This window comes from Schistocerca gregaria, chromosome 3 (genome assembly GCF_023897955.1).
Source record: "Schistocerca gregaria isolate iqSchGreg1 chromosome 3, iqSchGreg1.2, whole genome shotgun sequence".
Lineage (NCBI taxonomy): Eukaryota > Metazoa > Arthropoda > Insecta > Orthoptera > Acrididae > Schistocerca > Schistocerca gregaria.
The window spans coordinates 802,014,153-802,039,032 of record NC_064922.1 but is presented as its reverse complement, the minus strand read 5'-3'; positions in this window follow the sequence as shown (position 1 = coordinate 802,039,032).

Here is a 24,880-nt window from a genome sequence, read left to right as displayed (position 1 = left end):
GACGGCTGAAGACGAAGGAGCAGGAGGTCATTGCCACTTCTCAGACACAAAGACGAAAGGGTGGACCCCACTCCTTCTACGCACAGCCGGCACCACGTGTTCCCGTGGCTAGCGTTTCTGCCTCTGGATCACCGGGTCCTAGGTTCGATTCACGGCCAGGTTCGGGATTTTCTCTGCCCGGGGACTGGGTGTTTGTGTTGTCCTCATCATGTCATCAACATCCGTGAATGTGGCTAGATTAGACTGGGTAACGACTGGAACTTTGTACGGTCACTGACGACAGCGCAGTTGAGCGTCCCACAAACCAAGCATCATCATCATCTACACACAGAGGAAACTCGGAAGGAGCCGCTTCGCGAGCAGGAGCGTTACTGCAGATAACTACTTCGCCAATCACCACACCACAGCCGGGAAGAACAGCATCGTTGAGAGGAACAGTGGACAAAATCGTTGCGGAGGAGATAGACGCAGTAGAGGGCACATCCAAACCCACACCCTCACAATCGTGAGTGTGACGCCTGTTTTTCACTTATGCAGGTTCTATCCTAGGGGCAATAGGATTCTTATCAGAGCTGCGGCGATGGGTCCCTGTCGATTCCTCACTGCCTTACGTGGTCGTATGCATCTATGGAGCCCTATTTACTTCTGTGTATCGATTCGCCTTGTGGAGCAACACCCCTGACGCTGTATCGAGGACGCGGTGAAACGGGGAGGGAGTCAGTACGACGCGGGCAGGCTAACAGCCGATTACTGCGTACCAGCACGATCAGCGGCCCGGACTATCAGCGGCCGCTATATTTTTTGGGTGCTTGTCTCGGTTACGGCCCTACTGACTCTCGCAAGCTGCAGATTTTGGGGAGATGGCGTCCTATTGCAAGAATTCCATCCGTCTTGACGTCAATTCGTGTGTGATTCAGGTGATTCGACGCTGTGTGCGGCTGGATATTTAATTCTGTCCTGACAATATTCAAGTTGCCTTCGCCTTTTGCACCATTCAGAGGTGGAGCTTCTGGCTTTGTCTGGTCTTGTGGATTCCTGAATGGCTGAATTTAACGTGGGTAGTGGCTGAGCCCCACTTATTCTATTTATTGGTATTTTCTTATGAATTGTGTACTTGTACTCTTCGGTGTCTCTCTAAGGGTGGTTTTCTGTGATATTTCAGCTCAACCCAATTTTAACTCAGTCAATGTGAAATGTGAGCTATCATTATTGCATCAGCATATTCGAGGACTCAGAAATAAAATTGTTGTTGTTGTTGTCTTCAGTCCTCAGACTGGTTTGATGCAGCTCCCCATGCTACTCTATCCTGCACAAGCTTCTTCCTCCCCCAGTACTTACTGCAACCTACATCCTTCTGAATCTGCTTAGTGTATTCATCTTTTGGTCTCCCTCTACAATTTTTACCCTCCACCCTGCCCTCCAATGCTAAATTTGTGATCTCTTGATGCCTCAGAACACGTTCTACCAACCGGTCCCTTCTTCTTGACATGTTGTGCCACAAACTCCTCTTCTGCCCAATTCTATTCAATACTTTCCAATTAGTTACGTAATCTACCAATCTAATATTCAGCATTCTTCTGTAGCACCACATTTCGAAAGCTTCTATTCTCTTCTTGTCTAAACTACACTCCTGGAAATTGAAATAAGAACACTGTGAATTCATTGTCCCAGGAAGGGGAAACTTTATTGACTCATTCCTGGGGTCAGATACATCACATGATCACACTGACAGAACCACAGGCACATGGACACAGGCAACAGAGCATGCACAATGTCGGCACTAGTACAGTGTAAATCCACCTTTCACAGCAATGCAGGCTGCTATTCTCCCATGGAGACGATCGTAGAGATGCTGGATGTAGTCCTGTGGAATGGCTTGCCATGCCATTTCCACCTGGCGCCTCAGTTGCACCAGCGTTCGTGCTGGACATGCAGACCACGTGAGACGACGCTTCATCCAGTCCCAAACATGCTCAATGGGGGACAGATCCGGAGATCTTGCTGGCCAGCGTAGTTCACTTACACCTTCTAGAGCACGTTGGGTGGCACGGGATACATGCGGACGAGCATTGTCCTGTTGGAACAGCAAGTTCCCTTGCCGGTCTAGGAATGGTAGAACGATGGGTTCGATGACGGTTTGGATGTACCGTGCACTATTCAGTGTCCCTTCGACGATCACCAGAGGTGTACGGCCAGTGTAGGAAATCGTTCCCCACACCATGATGCCGGGTGTTGGCCCTGTGTGCCTCGGTCGTATGCAGTCCTGATTGTGGCGCTCACCTGCACGGCGCCAAACACGCATACGACCATCATTGGCACCAAGGCAGAAGCGACTCTCATCGCTGAAGACGACACGTCTCCATTCGTCCCTCCATTCACGCCTGTCGCGACACCACTGGAGGCGGGCTGCACGATGTTGGGGCGTGAGCGGAAGACGGCCTAACGGTGTGCGGGACCGTACCCAGCTTCATGGAGACGGTTGCGAATGGTCCTCGCCGATACTCCAGGAGCAACAGTGTCCCTAATTTGCTGGGAAGTGGCGGTGCGGTCCCCTACGGCACTGCGTAGGATCCTACGGTGTTGGCGTGCATCCGTGCGTCACTGCGGTCCGGTCCCAGGTCGACGGGCACGTGCACCTTCCGCCGACCACTGGCGACAACATCGATGTACCGTGGAGACATCACGCCCCACGTGTTGAGCAATTTGGCGGTACGTCCACCCGGCCTCCAGTATGCCCACTATACGCCCTCGCTCAAAGTCCGTCAACTGCACATACGGTTCACGTCCAGGCTGTCGCGGCATGCTACCAGTGTTAAAGACTACGATGGAGCTCCATATGCCACGGCAAACTGGCTGACACTGACGGCGGCGGTGCACAAATGCTGCGCAGCTAGCGCCATTCGACGGCCAACACCGCGGTTCCTGGTGTGTCCGCTGTGCCGTGCATGTGATCATTGCTTGTAGAGTCCTCTCGCAGTGTCCGGAGCAAGTATGGTGGGTCTGACACACAGGTGTCAATGTGTTCTTTTTTCCATTTCCAGGAGTGTATTTATCGTCCATGTTTCACTTCCATAAATGGCTAAACTCCATACAAATACTTTCAGAAACGACTTCCTGACACTTAAATCTATACTCGATGTTACCAAATTTCTCTTCTTCAAAAATGCTTTCCTTGCCATTGCAAGTCTACATTGTATATCCTCTCTACTTCGACCATCATCAGTTATTTTGCTCCCCAAACAGCAAAACTCCTTTACTACTTTACGTGTCTCATTTCCTAATCTAATTCCCTCAGCATCACCTGACTTAATTTGACTACATTCTATTATCCTTGTTTTGCTTTTGTTGATGTTCATTTTATACCCTACTTTCAGGACACTGTCCATTCTGTTCAACTGCTCTTCCAAGTCCTTTGCTGTCTCTTACAGAATTACAATGTCATGAATTAATTATCACCATAGATGATTTATAGTCCTCAAACCCAGCTGACATAATCTGTCTCTCTGAACATCGTGTGACCACTGATACCGAATTTTTATGTGTTACAGGATTTAGGTTAGCTTCTCACTTATGTAGAGCAGAAGTGGATAAGGGAGGAGTTGCCACGTTCATCATGAATTGTCATAAATTTAAGAACATAGACATTCATAACTTTAGCCTAGAACAGCATATGGAAGCATGTACTACAGAAGTAGATTTCACCAAAAAAATCATTCATAATATTAAGTGTATATCGAGCACCTGCAGGTAACTTTAATGTGTTCATAAACCACCTTGAAGCTGTACTGGCCAATTTAAGAAGCAAAATCAAAGAAATATTGGTTGCTGGTGACTTCAATGTAGATTTCCTTTAAGATTCTGCCAACAAGAACTTATTTGAGTTAGTAACACTATCATTCAACGTAGTTCCCACAGTGAAGTTCCCAAATAGGGTAGCCAATTGCTCACAAACAGCCATTGATAATAAATTTATAGAAAATTCCAATGAACAAAATTATACTACAGAACCAATAGTCAATGGCCTCTCAGACCATGACATGTCGTTCCTTCTGTTAAATATTAATACTGAACAACATATAAAATCTGTTAAATCGGAGCTCAAGAGGGTAAACAATAAGCCGAAAATTTATTATTTTGGGACACTCCTCAGATGAATTCACTGGACTGATGTTTACAGTGCTCATGATATGAATGAAAAATATAAGACTTTTTATAATGAATTGCTTACCATATTTGAACACTTCTTTTCCCAAAACTAACCAAAGCTACAGCAAAATCTACAAAGAAACCATGGATTACTCAAGGAATAGGGGCATCTTGCAAAACAAAAAGAAAACTCTATCTGTCAGTCCGAAACAGTACTGATGTTGATGCTATAGGAAATTACGAGAAATACTGCAAAATATTAAAGACTATGATACTAACATCAAAGCAAATATATTACAAGGAAAAGATAGACATATCAGATAATAAAATCAAGCCAATATGGGATATAGTGAAGGAAGAGACCAGTCGAACCAGACGTGAAGAGAGACAAATAGCATTAAGAGTAAATGATATTTTGGAGACAGATATATATAGTGTTGCACAACTTTTTAACAAATGTTTCGTAATTGTTATTGAAAAGATGGGGTTGTCAGGTTCTCTAGCTGCTGCTATGGAATACATCAGACCAGACATTTCAAGTAACTTACACAATATGAATTCGACCCTCACTACCCCAGCAGAAATAATGTCCATCATAAAATCTTCAAAATCAAAAACATATGATGGGTATGATCAAATATCAACAAAGTTAATTAAAGGCCGGCCGGGGGGGAAGGCGGGGGGGGGGGGGGGGCGAGCGGTTCTAGGCACTTTAGTCTGGAACCGCGTGACCACTACGGTCGCAGGTTCAAATCCTGTCTCGGACATGAATGTGTGTGATGTACTTAGGTTAGTTAGGTTTAAGTGGTTCTACGTTCTAGGGAACTGATGACCTCAGATGTTAAGTCCTATAGTGCTGAGAGACATTTGAACCATTTTTAATTAAAGAATGTGATTCTGAGTTGAGTAACGTATTAAGCTATCTGTGTAACCAATTGTTCATCAGTGAAATATTTCCTGAATGGTTGAAATATGCTGAACTTAAGCCACTAGTTCTACATCTACGTTTATACTCCGCAAGCCACCCAACGGTGTGTGGCGGAGGGCACTTTACTTGCCCTGTCAATACCTCCCTTTTCTGTTCCAGTCGCGTATGGTTCGCGGGAAGAACGACTGTCTGAATGCCTCCGTGCGCCCTCGAATCTCTCTAATTTTACATTCGTGGTTTCCTTGGGAGGTATAAGTAGGGGGAATAAATATATTCGATACCTCATCCACAACGGCACCCTCTCGATACCTGGCGATCAAGCTACACGGCGATGCAGAGCGCCTCTCTTGCACAGACTGCCACTAGAGTTTGCTAAACATCTCCGTAACGAAATCACGGTTACCAAATAACCCTGTGACGAAACGCACCGCTCTTCTTTGGATCTTCTATATCTCCTCCGTCAACCCGATCTGGTACGGATCCCACACTGATGAGCAATACTCAAGTATAGGTCGAACAAGTGTTTTGTAAGCCACCTCCTTTGTTGATGGCCTACATTTTCTAAGGACTCTCCCAATGAATCTCAACCTGGTACCCGCCTTACCAACTATTAATTTTATGTCATCATTCCACTTCAAATCGTTCCGCACGCATACTCCCGGATATTTTATAGAAGTAACTGCTACCAGTGTTTCTTCCGCTGTCATATAGTAATACAATAAAGGCTCCTTCTTTCTATGTATTTGCAATACATTACATTTGTCTATGTTAAGGGTCAGTTGCCACTCCCTGCACCAAGTGCCTATCCGCTGCAGATCTTCCTGCATATCGCTACAATTTTCTAATGCTGCAACTTCTCTGTATACTACAGCATCATCCGCGAAAAGCCGCATGGAACTTCCGACACTATCTACTAGGTCATTTAAATGTATTTTGGAAAGCAATGGTCCCAAAACACTCCCTGCGGCACGCCAGAGGTTACTTTAACGTCTGCAGACGACCCTTCTTGAAGACTGGGACTACCTGTGCTCTTTTCCAATCATTTAGAACCTTCCGTTCCTCTAGAGACTTGCGGTACACGGCTGTTAGAAGGGGGCAAGTTCATTCGCTTACTCTGTGTAGAATCGAATTGGTATCACGTCAGGTCCAGTGGACTATCCTCTGTTGAGTGATTCCAGTTGCTTTTCTATTCCTTGGACACTTATTTCGTTGACAGCCATTTTTTAGTTTGTGCGAGGATTTAGAGAAGAAACTGCAGTGCGGTCTTCCTCTGTGAAATAGCTTTGGAAAAAGAAGTTTAGTATTTCAGCCTTACGCGTGTCATCCTCTGTTTCAGTATCATCACCATCACGGAGTGTCTGCATATGCTGTTTCGAGCCACTTACTGATTTAACGTAAGACCAGAACTTAGGATGTTCTGTCAAGTCGGTACATAGAATTTTACTTTCGAATTCACTGAAGGCTTCACACATAGCCCTCCTTACGCTAACTTTGACATCGTTTAGCTTCTGTTTGTCTGAGAGGTTGTGGCTGCGTTTACACTTGGAGTGAAGCTCTCTTTGCTTTCGCAGTAGTTTTCTAACTTTGTTGTTGAACAACGGTGGGTTCTTACCGTCCCTCACAGTTTAACTCGGCACGTACCTGTCTACAACGCATTTTACGATTGCCTTCAACTTTTTCTATAAACACTCAACATTATCAGGTAATGAAATAGCATCAAATTTCCGTCCAATTTCACTTTTGCCAGAATTCTCAAAAAATTTTCACAAAAAGTAATGTACAATCGGCTTTATAATCACCTTATCTAAAATAACATACAGTAAAGTCGCATTTCGGATTTCTAAAGGGCTCTGATGTTGAGAAGGCTATCTACACTTACAGTGGAAATGTGCTTAATTTATTAGACGAAAAATTGCAGACAGCTGGTGTATTTTGTGATGTGTCAGAGGCATTTGACTGTGTAAATCACAATATCCTTTTAAATAAACTGGAATATTATAGTGTAATAGGAAATGCTGCAAAATGGTTCAACTCCAATATCTCCGACAGGGAAAAAAGATTGTTATTAGGGAAGAGACATGTATTAAGCTATGAGGCATCATGCAACTGGGAACTAATTACTTCTGGGGTCACACAAGGCTCCATTTAAGGCCCTTACTTTTTCCTGTGTATATAAATGGCCTTTCATCAGTAACATTACCAGATGCCAAGTTCGTTTTGTTTGCTGATGATACAAACATTGTAATAAACAGCAAATCAAGTATAGTCCTAGAAATAACGGATAATAAAATATTTGTGGTCATTAATCACTGGTTCCTGGACAATTCTTTGTCACTAAACTTTGAAAAAAAGCACACTACATGCGCTTCAGAACTTGTAAGGGGTGTCCTACACGGATATTCTTAACATATGATGAGAAGCAGATAGAAGAAGTGTTAAATTCTTGGGATTACAGCTTGACAATAAATTCAATGGGAGGAGCACACCACAGAACTGCTGAAGCGTCTTAACAAATCTCTGTTAGCAATACGAATTGTGTCAGATATAAGGGATATAAAAATGAAAAATTTGGCATACTATGCTTACTTTCATTCCATAATGTCATATGGGATTATTGTTTGGGGTATTTCATGAAGCCATGCTTAAGTTTTCCAGGCACAAAAACGTGCAGTAAGAGTTACATGTGGTGTGAACTCAAGAACATCCTGCAGAGGCCTGTTTAGGGAACTAGGGATTCTAACTACTGATTCCCAATATGTTTATTCCTTTATGAAATTTGTTACTAAAAATATATCACTTTTTCAAACAAACCGCTCAATTCATGGAATCAATAATAGAAGTACTCTTGTACAGAAAGGTGTTCGTTATTCAGGAACCCACATTTTCAATAACTTGCCAGCACCCATAAAAAGCCAATGAACCAATGAAATTCACTTTATGAGAAGCCTGAAGGGTTTGTTGGTGGCCAACTCCTTCTACTTCATTGATGCATTTCGCAGCAGAACCAAATGATTGTGGTATATATATATATATATATATATATATATATATATATATATATATATATATATATATATATATATATAATTTAGTGTAGTAATGCGTTCATTGTTAATAAGTGTGTGTTTGTGTGTGTGTGTGTGTGTGTGTGTGTGTGTGTGTGTGTGTGTGTGTGTGTGTGTGTGCGCGTGTGTGCGTGCGTGTGTGTGTGCGTGCATGTGTGTGTAAGTACAAACTAACTTCTGCACCATTTCAGTGCAGTAATGTATTCATTGTAAATAAGTACTGTAGTAGTTCTATTACATGTTTGTTACCTTATAAATAAAAAAATTTTGTATTTTAAATTCAGTGCATTAGTATTTGTAAAATGATTCTTTCATATAGTGTTCATTAAAAAAATGACAATCATTCCACTTGGAACCTATGGAAATTACATTCGCTTATTTATTTCAGTTGTAAATATTTGTCGTGTATTATTGTTTTTCTGAGATGTTCTACATCCTGGAGGACCAACCTCACTACGGATCAAAATCTATTTGTTGCACGTGTAATTTGGTCCATTAAGTCCAATTACAGTGGCCGATTGCTATTATTTGACTAGTGTTACTTTTCCTTTTATTGTATCGTTGATTACTTTGAGGGTTGCCCTGTCTTCTTTAAACGTTGGTGTTACCATTTCTCCAGTAAGAGTATTGGTAATTGAATTATATTTCTTCAGTATACTTTAAACGTAGTGACTGTACTGTAACTGTGTCAGAGTTTTCTTATTGATTGCTATGAGCAATTTCGATAGAATTGGAAAGTATAATTAGCCATATCAACACGTGAGTCTAAATTCAGTTAAATTTGCTACTTGTATCTTCTGTTCCTCGTTGTTTTAGCAATTGCCCTTTTATATTTTTTATCTGTGGGGTGTCGATTTAAACTCTGTATGTCTAATACGTATGCAAAAAATGTTATAGATTTCACTGTTTAAGATGTTGCGTAAGCAGCTACTGGGTGTGGTAATCTGTTCAGTTCCAGTTCTGTAGAGGTAAGGTCGTTCCCTCTTGCCTTATTGTAAAATACGATAACAAACATCTTGGTGGCCTGACAGTTACCGGCTGTATTTGTAGCTGAGTCTCTGATTATAATTGTGACTAGCCAGTTGAATAAAGGTTGAAGCTGCCTTCAATCCTCATGTTTTATTTTCTATAATTGAGAGCTTTGTTACAAGAGTTAAGCATAATTTACCACCCTTCGATATGTTTTTGTAAATGCTTCATTTACAGTTGTTAAACCGTTTCTTATCCTTCACTTATATCGTGCCTTTTCTTGACAGCACTAACTTGCCTCAGCTTCCAGCTGACCTCTCTATGCCTAAGCACTGTAATTCACGTCATCTTTTGGAACGATCAACTTAAGTCTTCTTGAATATTTTATGCCCTGTGTTCTTATTCCAAATTGTACCCTTTCCCTAAAGTCTTGCTTATTAGAATTTCTGATTTAAATAACTCCACTGTACTAGCTTTCTCTTAAACACTACGAAATTATAGTTTATATGAAGCTGGCTTCAGGCTGAACTGTCAATGTACTGCTTTCATCTTATATCCTCTAGAAGCACTTCAGTGAAATTTGTTAAAAAAAAGTTATGTAAAAGGTGGCGGGGATGTGACTCTAAGCACTATGAGACTGAACATCTGAGGTCATCAGTCCCCTAGACTTAGAACTACTTAAACCTAAGTAACCTAAGGACATGACAAACATACATGTCCGAGGCAGGATTCTAACCAGCGACCTAGCAGCAGCGCGGTTCTGGACTGAAGCGCCTAGACGGCTCAACCACAGCGGTCGGCTAGCGGTGGGGAGGGAAATATTCTGCTTTAACAGTATATTCAATTCTTTTCTTGGTATAAGGAACTATTAATGTTAGTGTGAAATAAGTTATTGCTTTTAAGAAGTGAGTGACTGCACTCTTAATTTTAGCAGTTTCGGCGATTAGCAATCGAACATGGTCGAGTACAGACCCCTCATTTTTACCATTTTCTTAATTTAACACGCTACTGTTATTTATTGCGTGCACACTGCGTTCTACTTCTTGACATATTTGGCCTTTCGTTGTTGTTTGTTAAGAGGGAGTCTGATCATTACTGTGTTTAATATTATTTGTTGTTATGTGAATAAATGTAATCAAACGACAAATGACAATACTCTTCTGGGTTGTTCCCTCACGCTTCCTTACATCCTGTGTAAAGGGGTTATCATGCCCCTGTCCAGGGAATAAAGGCGGAAACTCATTTATCCGATTATCAGAACTATCTTTTCAGTCATTATAATGCGAAGGAGAAGTATGTCCGACTTCGGGTGTCGGAGGAAAACGGCGAACAACCGTTAAAACGTTGCACTGGAGACGGATATAATAAAAACACCCTCCGCGGGAAATTAGACGGAACGTGGCCACTTTCACTACGTAGGAATAAGGTTCCCTCTTGAGTAGTACACATGATAAGAACGCGGAAACCACACATTTGTAAATATGATGGAGTATTGCGTTTGATATGCATTTCCAGGGAACGAATTTCTCTGAAACACTGTAATCTGTATTGAGTAGACCATCGTTCACTACGGACGTTTCTCACGTTATTATAAGGAGACGATATGTCCTTTTGAAATATGCCACCTCCCTCCGGCGGAAGACTAAACACTCGAACACCGAAATAGTCAATTACAGCATCTGCGAGTGACACCAAACTAAGAAAAATAACGAAATGCTTAAACGGGACTTGAAAACCATGTCGCGATAATAATCGTTCAACCTCATTGCCAGCCATACGTTTCACGTAGAACACCTACTCGTCTGCGTCAAAATAAGCGGTGTGGACCTGATCAGAGATCACATGAACTGAGTGGGCAAGCCAACGGAGGATTTCTAGAGACCCGAGCTGCAATTGTGTCGTTGTTTTATGGAAAGTAAATCTTACAATACCTTTCCTTGGAATGTACATGGAAACCATGACAACTGTGGGGGAGCGGCCGACGCTGCTGCAAGCAGACGAACACAAACAAACAGGAAGACGACGGAGCTGAGGCGCTATGACTCGCTCGACAAATAGGACATTAACGAGAACAACTTCACACAAGCGATTCTGAGAAATGTGAGATAAACAAGAACCTTCCCTACGGGGCTCAAAGCAGAACTGCCATTTGGCTATCCGAGAAAGATTCACGACAAGACCCAAATTCCATTCGTCGTCAACCAGTTGTCTACAAGAAGAGAGACCGCCTTTCTAGTGAAATGTCTCCCCTGTTCGGGATTTCGTCTGAGTATAACGGATGTGTGAGTTCAGGTTGTAGACAAGTGGTTGACCACATATCGAAGTTTGGACCGAGCCGTGGGCGGTGCTCAGATAGACGAATGGTAAGAATTGAACGACATAAAAAGCTTTTTTTTCTTCATATATTTCACTTTCTATTTGAAAGGAAAGAACACATGAAATATAGGCCATAACAAAGCTCGGGTTTTAAATCAAATATAGGACAATAGCGAAGTGGGTTCTCATCGGGAATATTTTGAAAGAGATTCCAGCTCTAATATTTGATTTACAAGCAACGCAAATGTATCAGAAGCATCGGTCTGAAATTGGTACTACAGCAAATTTTAATTTTACCCTGGCACGATACGTCGCACTTAAGAAACTGGAAACCTAATAAGTGTTTCCATCAGGCTAGAGTTTCCTACACATTCGAGGCGCTTCAAGGTGTGCCTTATGAATGCTACCACGCCGAAAAATAAGAGCTCTTATTTCCTATAGTTTACTCATCACGTGTTTGTCGTGAGAGAGAGGCGGGATATTTGTCAGCCGATACATTGTATAGCTGGATTTTCACCATGGCATAGCGTGAAGGTAGAGAGAGGTTTTTTTTTTTTCAGATGTGCTGTCATCTTGTCTCTTCTGCTTGTCCGTGTTTTCTACATATTCCTCTGTTTCCGATTCTGTGCAGAACCTCCTCATTACTTAACTTATCAGTGCACAAGTTTTCAGTATTTCTCTGTAGCAACAGATCTCCTCTGTTCTGGCCCACCCTAAGACGATGTTTCACTATCGCACAGTGCTGTGCTCCAAATGTACATTGTCAGAAACTTATTCCGCAAATTGATGACTTCTTTTGGCCAGGAATGCCCTGTTTACCAGTGCTGGTCTACTTTTGATGTCCTCGTTGTCCTGTTCGTCAAGGTTTACTTTGCTCCTAGGTGTCAGAAATCCTTAACTTCATCTACGCCCAGAAAATCAATCCTGATGTTAAGTTTCTTTCTGTTCTCATTTCTGCTACTTGTCAATCCTTAAGTATTTCTTCGATGTCGGCTCAATTCATATTCTGTGCTCATTAGACTGTAAATTCTGTTCAACAGATCACGTATTTCTTCTTCACTTTAACTTAGGACAGTAATGTCATCAGCAAATCATATCATTGATACCCATCCACCTTGAATTTTAATGCCATTCCTGAACGTTCCATTCATTTCTATCATTGCTTCTTCGTTTTAGAGTGTGTACAGTAGGGGCGAAAGGTGACATCACTATCTTAACTCTATTTTATCGCGTCTCACCCAACAGCTTACCCCTGTTTTTCTCTAGATTTCGAACGTTTTGCGCCATTTTACATTTTCGAACCTTTTTTTCCAGATCGTCAAATCCTATGAATGTGTTTTGATTTTTCTTTATTCTTGCCTCCATTACCAACAGCAAAGTCAGAATTGCCTCTGTGGTGCATTTACCTTTTCTAAAGTCAACTCATCATCATCTGGCACACCCTAAATTTTCTATCCCTTTCTTCAGTATACTATTCATCTCAACAAAATGGATTCATGAGTTGTTAAGGTGAGTATGCGATAAATGTCGCACTTGCCTGCTCTTGCACTCTTCGGAATTACGTGGATGATATTTTCCGAAAGTGAGATGGTATGTCGCCAGACACGTACATTCTACACACCAACTTGAATAGTCGTCTTGCTGCCACTTCCCTCAATGTTGTGAGAAATTCTAATGCAATTATTCGATGTTAAGTTCTTAAAATCTCTCTTATATTCTGATTCTAATACTTGATCCCTTATCTCCTTTAAATCGGCTCCTGTTCCTTCTTCTATCACATCAGACAAATCTTCCTCGTCATGGCCTTGAATGTATTCTTTCCACCAAGTCTCACTCTCTCCTCTGTGATTAACAGTGGAACGCCCGTCGCTCTCTTAATGTTACCACCCTTGCTTTTAATTTCATGGAATGTTGCTTCGACATTCCTATATGATGAGTCAGTCTTTCAGGCGATCATTGCTTTTTCGTTTTCTTCATATTTTTCCTGCATCCATATAGTCTTAGCTTCCCTGCACTTCCTATTTATTTCATTCTTGAGCGACTTGTATTTCTGTATTCTTGTATTTCCCTGAACATTTTTGTTCTTCCTCCTATCATTGATCAACTGAAACATTCCTTCTGTTACCCAAAGATTTTTCGCTGCTATCTTCTTTGTGCCTATGTTTATGTTTTCCACGTTAGTGATTGCCCATTTTAGAGATGCCCATTCCTTATTGCTGTATCTAAGGCCGTAGAGAACATTAAGCGTATCCCGTCATTGCCTTGTACTTTCGTATCCCACATCTTTGCATATTGATTCTTTCTGATTAATCTCTTAAACTGCAGCATATTCTGTATCACTACTACATTTAGATCTGAATCTATGTTTGTTCCTGAGCATGCCTTACAATCTAGTATCTGATTTCGGAATCTCTGTCTGACCATGACATAATTTAACTGAAATCTTCCCGTATTATCCGGCCTTTTTAAAGTATACCTCCTCCTCTTGTGATTATTGAACAGAGTATTCACTATTATTATGTGACATTTATCACCGAACTGAATTAGTTTTACTCCTCTGTCACACCTAGTGCCAATCCAATATTCTTCTGTAACCGTTACCTTTACCACTTCCCCTATAACAGCATTTCAATCCCCTGTGGCTATTAGATTGTCATCTCCATTTACATACTGTACTACTTTTCAAAATCCTCATATACTTTCTCTACCTCTTCATCTTCAGCTTGCGTCGTCGGCATGGATCATTGTGGGTGTTGGTTTGTTGTCGATTATGACAAGAACAACCATATCACCGACTTGTTCACAGTATCACACTCCCTGCCCCATCTTCCTATTCATGACGAATGCTACTCCCTCTATACCATTCTCCGCTGCTGTTGGTATTAGCCTATATTCAACTGACAAGAAATCCTTGTCTTCTTTGTAATTCACTTCACTCACCCCTACTGTATCTATACTGATGCTTCGCATTTCCCTTTTCCGATTTTTCTAGCTTCCCCACCACATTCAATTTCTGACATTCCACCCACCGAATCGTTGAACGTTACCATTTCATTGGTTATTCATGCTTTTACTCATGGTCATTTCCCCCTTTTCAGTCCCATCATGGAGATCCGTATGAGGGACTATTCTGTAATGTTTTGCCAACGGAGAGATTTTCATGGCAGTTTTTCAATTACAGGCCGCATGTAGTGTGCTTACACGTAGTGAGTCTGTAATGCAGTGGTCTGCATTGCCATCTGCATCCCCTATCCGTTGATAATAGCTTATTATTTCGCCTTCAGGAGCAGTTTCCCACCCCAAGGACAAGAAAGCGTCCGCTCTTCCGCCCTCGATGACAAGGTCGTTGACAGACTGGGGGTGACTTCATATGTGGGAAGTCCTAAGCCGCCTACGCTTAACGTTAATGAAAATTTAAGAGGTGACGATTTAGAACACTGGAACTAGGACATTTTCATTACTAATCATAAATGCTACCCTTAGATATCAGGTGCAATTTTCAATTGAAGGCATTGGGAGGGGAAATTTAATTTCCGAATTGTCACTTAAAAGAAACCTGTTCTCTAAATTTTCTAAGTATCATGGACATCTGTCGTGTCCTTTGCGAGTGGTTAGTTGCCTCTGCTGATTTGCGTTACCTCGTAACAGCCTTGAGTTACTATTCTACTTTAAACAAAGCACTCGAAAAAATTAGAAAAATTGCCCTTAGATACCTTTGGGAAGCATGAAAATTTGTTCCTTTTTTCTCCTATTGTGATAGACGGGGCGCAGAAAGAAACTTATCGCTTAGCTACATTCCTACATTAGTTATCCTTTTGATACCTTATAAAGGGGGAGAGCCTACCCGTTATTATCTTTTTCGTCCAAATTTATGGTATAAGCACCACGTGGCCAGAAATGAAAGTGATAGACATGGGAGCTGCAGATGGAAAAGTTTTTCAACAAGCAGCATCTTTGCCTCACGTCAGACGAGCCGTGAGCCATTTGTGTCTGCATAGCTGCCAGGCAGAGTTGACGTAGTGGAAGGAGTACAGGACGGTTATTGAATGGTCGTGGCGTTGAGTCTGTATGTGAGAACTTTTTTCTTGTATTTTATTTTCAGTTTTTACATTAATTACACGTCAAATAAACAGAAAAAAATTGAGTACTTAGTTTTTATCAATAATTTCTTAAAAGCCATTAAAAGTAAACGTAAAGGAAAATTTGGCATTGAAAATGAATTTCCAAAAGAAGGACTATACTTACAGCGTCCATGAGCATTCTGCTAACAACTTCCCAGCAAGGGATTGTAATAAATGCGTAGACAACCTCGTATTCGGTATCTCTCAAAAACTGCATGCGAACAATAACTTCCCGATACAGGTAAAATCTGCCCATCGGCTGTTGGGGACAACGCAATCTACGCTTTTGTTTGCTAAGTCTCGACCTAGTGATCTGACTTTTTCGAGGACATTTTGAGAGCACATTGGGAATATTTTGTGTTATATAAACCACCACGCAATTGCAAAAATGTTGCCTTTATAGCGTGTACAACACGCCGAGAAAATTATGCTTTTCCTGTTTTTACTCTTAATATCATCCCAGCAATGTTAAATTAATAAAGGCATAAATTTTTTGTAAGATGTTCTCGCGTTGCTTTAAAGTCCAATCCTGGAAATTTATTTGTAGTTCCCAGTATATCTTCTCGCACCTTTTAGGAAAGCATTACCAAATACACTACGCTTATAGTGAGCAATATTCCGGTTTATTTGCATCTGTAAGTAACTTAAAAATAGAAAATTTAAAAGGTCCCCACGTACGAACTCATTCAGTACTCCTTCCGCTGCACCAAACTCTGTCCGTAATCTACGATAACGTAATTGGCTCTTGCCCCACTCACGCGCGCCAGTAATGGCCTGTTTTTTCCAAACGCTTGGCCATCAGGAGCTCTCGCTTCTGTCACTTTCATTTCCGGCTAAGTCCTGCACACACAGGGCGCTGATAACCTCGATGTTCAGCGCCCCTAACCTACCAACACACACGGCCTGCGTACGCCATAAATTTGAACGAAATCGGCGATGTTGAGTAGGCGTGTTCCTCTTGTCGGTATTACCCACTAAACCACAGTGCTAGTATTTAGAGCTTGTTCACGAAGCAAGACAAACTCACCTTGAGGCTTTTCCTTCTGAAAACAAATACTGTCTTTGGAAACTTGTCACCGGTCTTGAAGTGAGAAGATTTGAGAATTTTTATTATTGTGCTTATAATAGTTGGTAAAATTTTCCTTGAAAGAATTCAACATGTTTTTAGTATCGGAAAGTAAACAAAGAAACCTGCAAAACATTTAACGGCATTCATATTTGCAATTCGACTAACGACAATTCTGAAACAGAAGCAAAGTTTCCGTTTTATCTTATTGTCTTTATTTTTAGCTTAAGAAACTAAACAAGTGAAATTAACCCATGTATAGTGCAATGGAGCTCGCACGGTTCTACTTCACCACCTCCTTATTAAAGTTGTCACATAAAAATTTAAGCTAACGAAGTTACATTTAAGTTAATAAATAGTTACTTTAAATAGAGTTACAAAACTTTAGACGAGGTACTTGTAGTAGATGGTAACATCTGTTACTGTAAGTTATTACTGCGCTGCACTCTCCCTTACAAGCCTGTCATTCCTGTAACAATAAATAAATAATGAATATCAAATAAAAATATTAAATGTATTACATAAAACTGAAAAACAATAGCTTGCTTTTAATCCTCAGTGCAGCTGTGAGTATAGTGCGGATTTACTTTCATCTTATCATCACATATAGTATGGATAAACAAAGTACCCCATATTGCCTATCGCTTTGGGCAATTGAAGACTGGTAGTGCTGAAAGTGGCAAAATTTGATATTTCAGATTCTTTCTCTCAACTGCTGTATGTATCATGGCTAATAACTTGAGTTGTGTTGGAAGTATTAGAGAAAACTCGTAGTTAAAAATACTTGCACTGGATTTAATAGTGTACAACTTCGTTTGTTTGTGACATGAGGAACGCTGCACGTGCTGAGCACGCGTAATAGTAAATGGCAAACTTGTTATAACCTGTCTCTCGCTCGGTTTCTAACAAGTAATGATAAGTTTTACTTTAGTTACTTTCCACGCTTATCTTCGCTGTCCAGTGTTTTACGATGAAAAGGAAAGAGAAGATTAGAAACATAAGGATTACTGAGTTAAGAATTCAAAGAAAGCCTAGCGTAAAGAACAAAGGGACCATTGTTACCCGGAATAAACCTGATGTAAGTTGAAATTGGAAAATTGGAAATTTGTGGTAAGGTCTTAAGGGTCCAAACTGCTGAGGCCATCGGTCCCTAAGTTTACACACTATTTAACCTAACTTAAAGTAACTTACGCTAAGGATGACACATACAGCCATGCCCGAGGGAGGACTCGAACCTGCTACGGGGGAGCCGCGGGGACCGTGACAGAGTGCCTCACACTGCGCGGCTACCTCGAGTAGCTAAGTTGATATGATTGGAAGTGAATTGAGTAATGGATAGGGAGCCGTGTCACGGCTCAGCATATTTGATTTACCCGTGATATTATTACACTTGTTTTCGCCGTAGCGATAGGGGGCGTGATCGGTGAGCGCTGTTGGCGCTGGTGCGTGAAGCAACAGTTTTTCGGATGACGGCTCGGTCGGTATATGGCGACAGGACGGAAGCGGCGCGGAGTCAACTGGTGCCTGCCGATTAAGGACTGCGATGAGTGTGGCTGTATGCGAGCATGTGGGGAAGACGGAATGCTCGCTTGCTTAGCGTGGTTCTCCATGACCAGCTGTTGTTTGTTGGGCCTAGCACTCGTGTGTAACAGGAAACTGCATTGGTTTGGTTCTCGCACCTGGCTAAGGCCGAAATTTTCATATACTTTTATTATATTTCTTGATCATTAGTTTATTATGGCTTTGGTATTTGTAGCCAACATTTTGAGATTTTAAATACTTCAGAGAATATCGTCATGTGCCAGGTGTCTACTGTGAATAACTCTTTATTTCTTTCATAGTGTATGGCACGATATCCACCATCATCGATCATTTTATGAAAGTTCTGTCCAAATTATTATTACACTAGACTTTGTTAAAACTGCAAATTTCTTTATTCTGCTAATATTGCTTGGGATAAACCCAGCATCTATTTCTTGATATAGCCATATTTGTGTATTAAGTTGTGTTTCTTCTCGAGACTGAGTGAACTGATTTTAATGAAAATTTGCTAGATAACACAACCGTCGTGAAATTGAAAACTTGACAGTGTTTGCTCATGTCACCAGTCGCTAATGTCATTTCTGTCTTGTAGCTTACTAAACTGATATAAAATAATTTAGAAAGGTGAACTGATCTCACACGACATTGACATTTGTGTAGGATTTACGTACGCTTAAGTGAAATCATGAGGTAAAAAAAAAAAAAACTGGTTATCACTGCTACATACTTTTTTATTTTTGTTTTGGCAAGCAGCAGGGAATTTGTTGCACACTTGCCAAATAAGATTTTTTTAAGGTTTGATTAACATGTAGTACTAATCACAAGATCAATATTTTTCTGGTGTAATAGTTAATATTTGTACATGTTGCACTATTGTACGATATAATGTACCTTTTACAACAGTACTTTTATGTCAGAGTGGGGCTGCATGTTCTTCTGGAGAATGTTTAAAACATTTTTCAATTGAAAAATTTTCCTTTTAAATTGTTATTTATATTAAATGGATGTTTAACAAGTTATTGTAAAATAATAAATTTGTGTCAGCAAGGCTTGGACCAAATAAATGTGCCTACACCTTCCCCATCCTGTCTCTGCTACCGTCAGTACATTACAGATAGCATTAGAAAATAGAACAAAATATCGTTTACTTTTGAGGTTCGAAGTGCATGAAGTACGCGTACATTGCGATTTAAAGTGGAACGAGCACAGAACGCTAACCGCAGGTGCCAGACTGAGATTCATTTCAAGAATCCTCAAGAGATGTGGTCCACTCACCACAGAGGTAGTTAACAAAACTCTCGTTGGGTCAACGCCTGAATATTCTGGCATCCGTACCAGATAGGACTGACAGAGGAAACAGAAAAGATGAATGAGGACCAGCACGTTTCCTCACTGAACATTTACTAGGGACACTGTGAACACAACACATTTTTTAGTGAAAGCAGGTTGGCTCTACTCTAGATTCCAGTACACCTTGTTATCCCAATTGCACTAGCTAAAAAATCTTATTGTTCAACACTAAACTTCGTTTAGTACGACCACCTTAAGCCACATTACGGGGAGAGCCTGTATGCCCGCATGGAACCACTCCACTAGGCGATGTCGGAGCCCGTGTCTTATTGCATCAGTAACCTCGCCACCATCCACGTACCTCTTCCCGCAGAGTGGATCTTTCATAGGGCCAAACAGGTGGAAGTATAAGAGGGAAGGTGTTGTGGAGAAGGAGAAGTTCGTCCGCAAATTTGTTGCGACGAACACAATGAAGTCGTTTCTTCCTTTTCCTGAGGGTACCACAATACACTTCTAAGCTGATCGATCACAATGACTAAGGACATGAAACATAGTAATCCTTTCAGAATCTCAGGAAACGACCGCCATACCTTTACTGGGTGAGGGTGCCGCTTCAAAATTTCCTTTCGGAGGAGCCGTGGTGCGGCGCTACTCCTTGGATTTCTGTTTTGTTTCCCAGTTGAGTTGCGAGGTGTTTGATTTTGATCTGTCTTTCACCTCGAACGACAATGTCCGCCCGTGACAACACTGCAGGAGACACAGCCGTATGCGTACAGCGGTCAAGCTAGCCGCTGTGGCCGAGAGGTTCTAGTAGCTTCAGTCTGGAACCGAGCTGCTGCTGCGCTCTCAGGTTCGAATCCTGCATCGGGCATGGATGTATGTGATGTCCTTAGGTTGGTTAGGTTTAAGTAGTTCTAAGTCTAGTGGACTAGTAGCCTCATATAGTGCTTAGAGCCATGAGCCGTCACGCGATAGATCGGACAGGTTAGCGAGACCTTGTTGCGATGGTGACAGATGCCTCGCTCGACGACTCATCGTGCTTTTGTTCACTGTCAGGTCTCCGTTGACATTCAAGCACCTATGAATATATACAGAGCTCTGGTTTCACACTAAAGGAAACTAACTGAGAGCTCTCTGTTTGCAGAACACCTCAGTTACAGACGACAATTTGAAGGCTGCCTACAGCGCCGCCACCTATTGAAACTTCATCTAAGTGTATGGACTGAAGCGGAAATATTGCACGGTGGCCCTCAACTAGATTGATATGTTTTCAGGAGAAACTAGCCGTGAAAAAAATGTGTTATATTACTCACTTAATACCCCTCGTAGTGAACGCGAAAGCCTTACAGTGATACTTACTTAGCTGCAGTGATAGATGCTGAAAAAGAGGCTTTCTGCGCTACGCTGTAGTTTACTTACAAAGCTGCGAAAGCTTTACTTCCAAGAAGAGCCAACCGCTCTAGTGCTTGCTTCGGCGTATACCTCGTGAAAATACCATGAAGGTAAAATTAGGGTGATTCGAGTTCACAAAGAGGCTTATCGGCAGTCACGCACCTCGCACCATTCGCTACTGGAACAGGGAGACACCGATGGGGCTGTGGCACTGAAAACGTCCTCCGTCTTACACAGTAAGATGGCTTTCTGGGTACAGATGTAGATGTAGATCTTCTCTTACTAGGAAGTAGTCTTTAACTTCCATCGCACAAAGACATTAAGTACTGAAAAACAGAGGGACCTATAAGTAAAATTGAGGGAGTCTAGTTTCTCGCTGTGACAGTGATGACAATACTGTATTCTTTGATACTGTTCAGTAACAAGGGGAGTTCTGCTGCGCACATTCAGTGACTCACTGGTAGTGAAGCATGACACCTACATCTTGACGAAAACTTTGGTCCTATTTGAAATTTTGAACTCATTACATTTTTGCAATAGCTTTTCTGTCAGATTTCAGACACTGATACTGTAATAATATGTATTCCTTCAAACAAAGTGATTGGTAATGTGAATCTTTCATGTATTTTTTCTGTTTCCTTACAATCAGAAATATGCTTCTATTACTTCCGTTCTGCAATTCTTGATGTAATTCTGCATTGGTCACACTGTAGAACTGTACTTGGAGATATCTTTCAGCCAAGGCTAAAATTTATACGAGACCATTTAATTCTGCAAATGCTGTGTAACAGACATCATCTTCCGATAATAGCGTCACATTTCTACAAAAATACGAACTTCACCTAGGGGCACTTTCACGTGAACAATTCTCAAACTCTGATTCGTACCTATCGTGTCCACATCGGTAGCCTGCCAAGGAACACGCCCAGAGAAAACGCGTCGAAAAGCGGAAAAGTATGGCAAAAGACGTATCCTACACCTGTTTTAACATTTACTAAACGTTACAGTTTCCCTATTTCTGGATTGAGAGACCGCACATTTTCTTTTACAGTAAATTATTCTTTCCTCGGGAGCAAAACAAATAGTGAAAATTTTGATTCATAAAAATACCATACAATACATTACATACCATTACACGAAGTCATATCACCGACAAAATAAATTTCATTTGTAATCCACGACATCTTATAAAGGCAGAAACAGTAACGTATCATCTTTTGGGAATTTACATATACGACGCGTTCACACTTACATTTGCTTATCAATAACAATTTGCGAGAAATATCAGTTAGTGTTGAGACTTCAGATGGCAGTACCATAAATATCCTACACGCTAATGCATCACAAGGTGGGAAACTTTTCTAACTTTAAGGTACGGAATTCAAACAAAGCGAACACGAACAATAGCAACGCTAAGACATGCTTGATCAGGATCAATATCTACATTAATTACACTTCAACAAGTACACGGTATCTGTACAGCAATCTTACGTCATCGGTTTCACAAAACGAATATTAATATAAACAGTAAACCCAACAGGGCAGAAAAATAAAAGTAACACTAAAACTTCCTGGCAGATTAAAACTGTATGTCCCACCGAGACTCGAACTCGGGACCTTTGCCTTTCGCTGGCAAGTGCTCTATCATCTGAGCTACTGAAGCACGACTCACAGCCGGTCCTCACAGCTTTACTTCTGCCAGTATCTCATCTCCTACCTTCCAAACTTTACAGAAGGTCCCGAGTTCGAGTCCCAGTAAGGCACACAGTTTTAATCTGCCAGGAATTTTCATATCAGCGCACACTCCGCTGCAGAGTGAAAATCCCATTCCGAAATGTAACACTGTTTCGTTACACACTGACGACTTTCAAAATTCCATTAGAAACTACGAAGAAAGTGATCTTTTTTCACCCCGTTTGTGTGAAGGAATGTTCTTCGGTCGTGTAGCATCTAAAAGTAATGTTTTATTTTGGTCGACGCTTCTTGTAGCATATCTATGACGTTAAGTTCTATCAGCTCATACTCTACGCAGACCTACTGTAGTATTTTGATGTTTACAGTAAAATCCCCTGGGGATTCTTAAGACGGTGAATGTGGAAGTCGGTGTGTGTCTTTTCCAGCCATCGTCGTACGACTAGCTTTTCTGGCAAAAACCTCAGTGAACCGCAGGTTGTGTGTCTGTGTGTGTGTGTGTGTGTGTGTGTGTGTGTGTGTGTGTGTGTGTGTGTGCGTGTGTGCTCGTATGTGTGTATGTGTTTGTGTGTTTCTGTGTGCGTGTGTGTGTGTGTGTGTGTGTGTGTGTGTGTGTGTGTGTGTGTGTTGTGTTTACTTTCCTACCATCATTGTACGACTACGTTATCAGCCGAACACTTCAGCGAACCGCGAAGATAGAAGTTAAACCATATTTTGAGCAATAGTAGCCCAGAGTTACCATATTTCTGGGTTACAGAAAATTAATACAAGGAGACCCCAACGACCTTACCTGTCAAAAATTATCATCACGTACATCAAAACTGTATAGCTCGCAAACTCCGAAGTATCCATTTAGTGACAGTTATATTCTAACATGATTCAATACTACACCGGTGAAGACTTTTTTTTACATAAATATCTGTTGTGGAACACGCTCCAGCCTCTCTTGATGCCCAATTTCCATGTTTATCTATCGTCCCAATGGTTTTTTCGTAAATCTTTTGATGTCATTGCTTTTAAATTTGTCTCTTTCGAAGTCATCCTCTGTCCGCAACTTTTTTTTGGAATTCGGTGTAATTAACTGAATAATCTTCTTACGTAATCTGTAAACATCAATTATATAAACTGTTTCCATTTGATGTCATTTACTAATTCTGGTTTTGCACAGATCCATAATCTAACCTTTCTATCACCTTTGCTCTCTTCTAAACGTTTTCGACTACCGTTTGAACATAATAATTTAATGACCTCCAACTTCCTCATCTTATTTTCTGTAGGCCTCCATGTCTCCGCCCAACCCGACAAGGAACTTTTAATTGGAGTATCATAGATGATTTATTTCTGCTTCTTTCTTATCTCGATACTCAGAAAGATTCCGTTTTAACAAGTGGTCAGTCTTCCAGCCTAAGTTATTCGTTTTGTAATTGACTGATCACCTTTCCCTTTGGAGTCACATTCTAATCCTAGACATTTTTTACCATTGTAATTTCATCTGTATCGAGATGGATTCTGAATGGTTCTGCCCCTAATGATAGATTACTTTTATGGGTGTTAAGTTCCAAGCCCCATTCTTTACACTGTTTCTGTAGTTCTTGTGCTATATGTTCCATATCACCTTCTTCGTAGGGAATCGCTAATTTTATCGTGTACAATCATGTTTCATTCATATCTATTCCCATTACACTGTATTTCCTTTCACTCTGATTGAGAGCTTTTGCAACATAAATTTTAAACTGGCTAGGTGACACACACACACACATTTCCTTTCACTCTGATTGAGAGCTTTTGCAACATAAATTTTAAACTGGCTAGGTGACACACACACACACACACACACACACATACACACACACACATAAAGGCGTTTACTTTCAATGATTTTTCCTTCGTGGAGGATCACAGTCACAAAGAACTTTTTGGAAGAAATTTTCACCCTATAAGCTTTCGAAATGTGGTGCTACAGAAGAATGCTGAAGATAAGGTGGATAGAACACGTAACTAATGAGGAGGTATTGAATAGGATTGGGGAGAAGAGAAGTTTGTGGTACAACTTGACTAGAAGAAGGGATCGGTTAGTAGGACATGTTTTGAGGCATCAAGGGATCACAAATTTAGCATTGGAGAGCAGCGTGGAGGGTAAAAATCGTAGAGGGAGACCAAGAGATGAATACACTAAGCAGATTCAGAAGAATGTAGGTTGCAGTAGGTACTGGGAGATGAAGAAGCTTGCACAGGATAGAGTAGCATGGAGAGCTGCAGCAAACCAGTATCAGGACTGAAGACAACAACAACAACAAGTATTATTTGTTCGTTCATTTTAAAGAATCATTACTTTGGCCCTTAGAGCTATTCT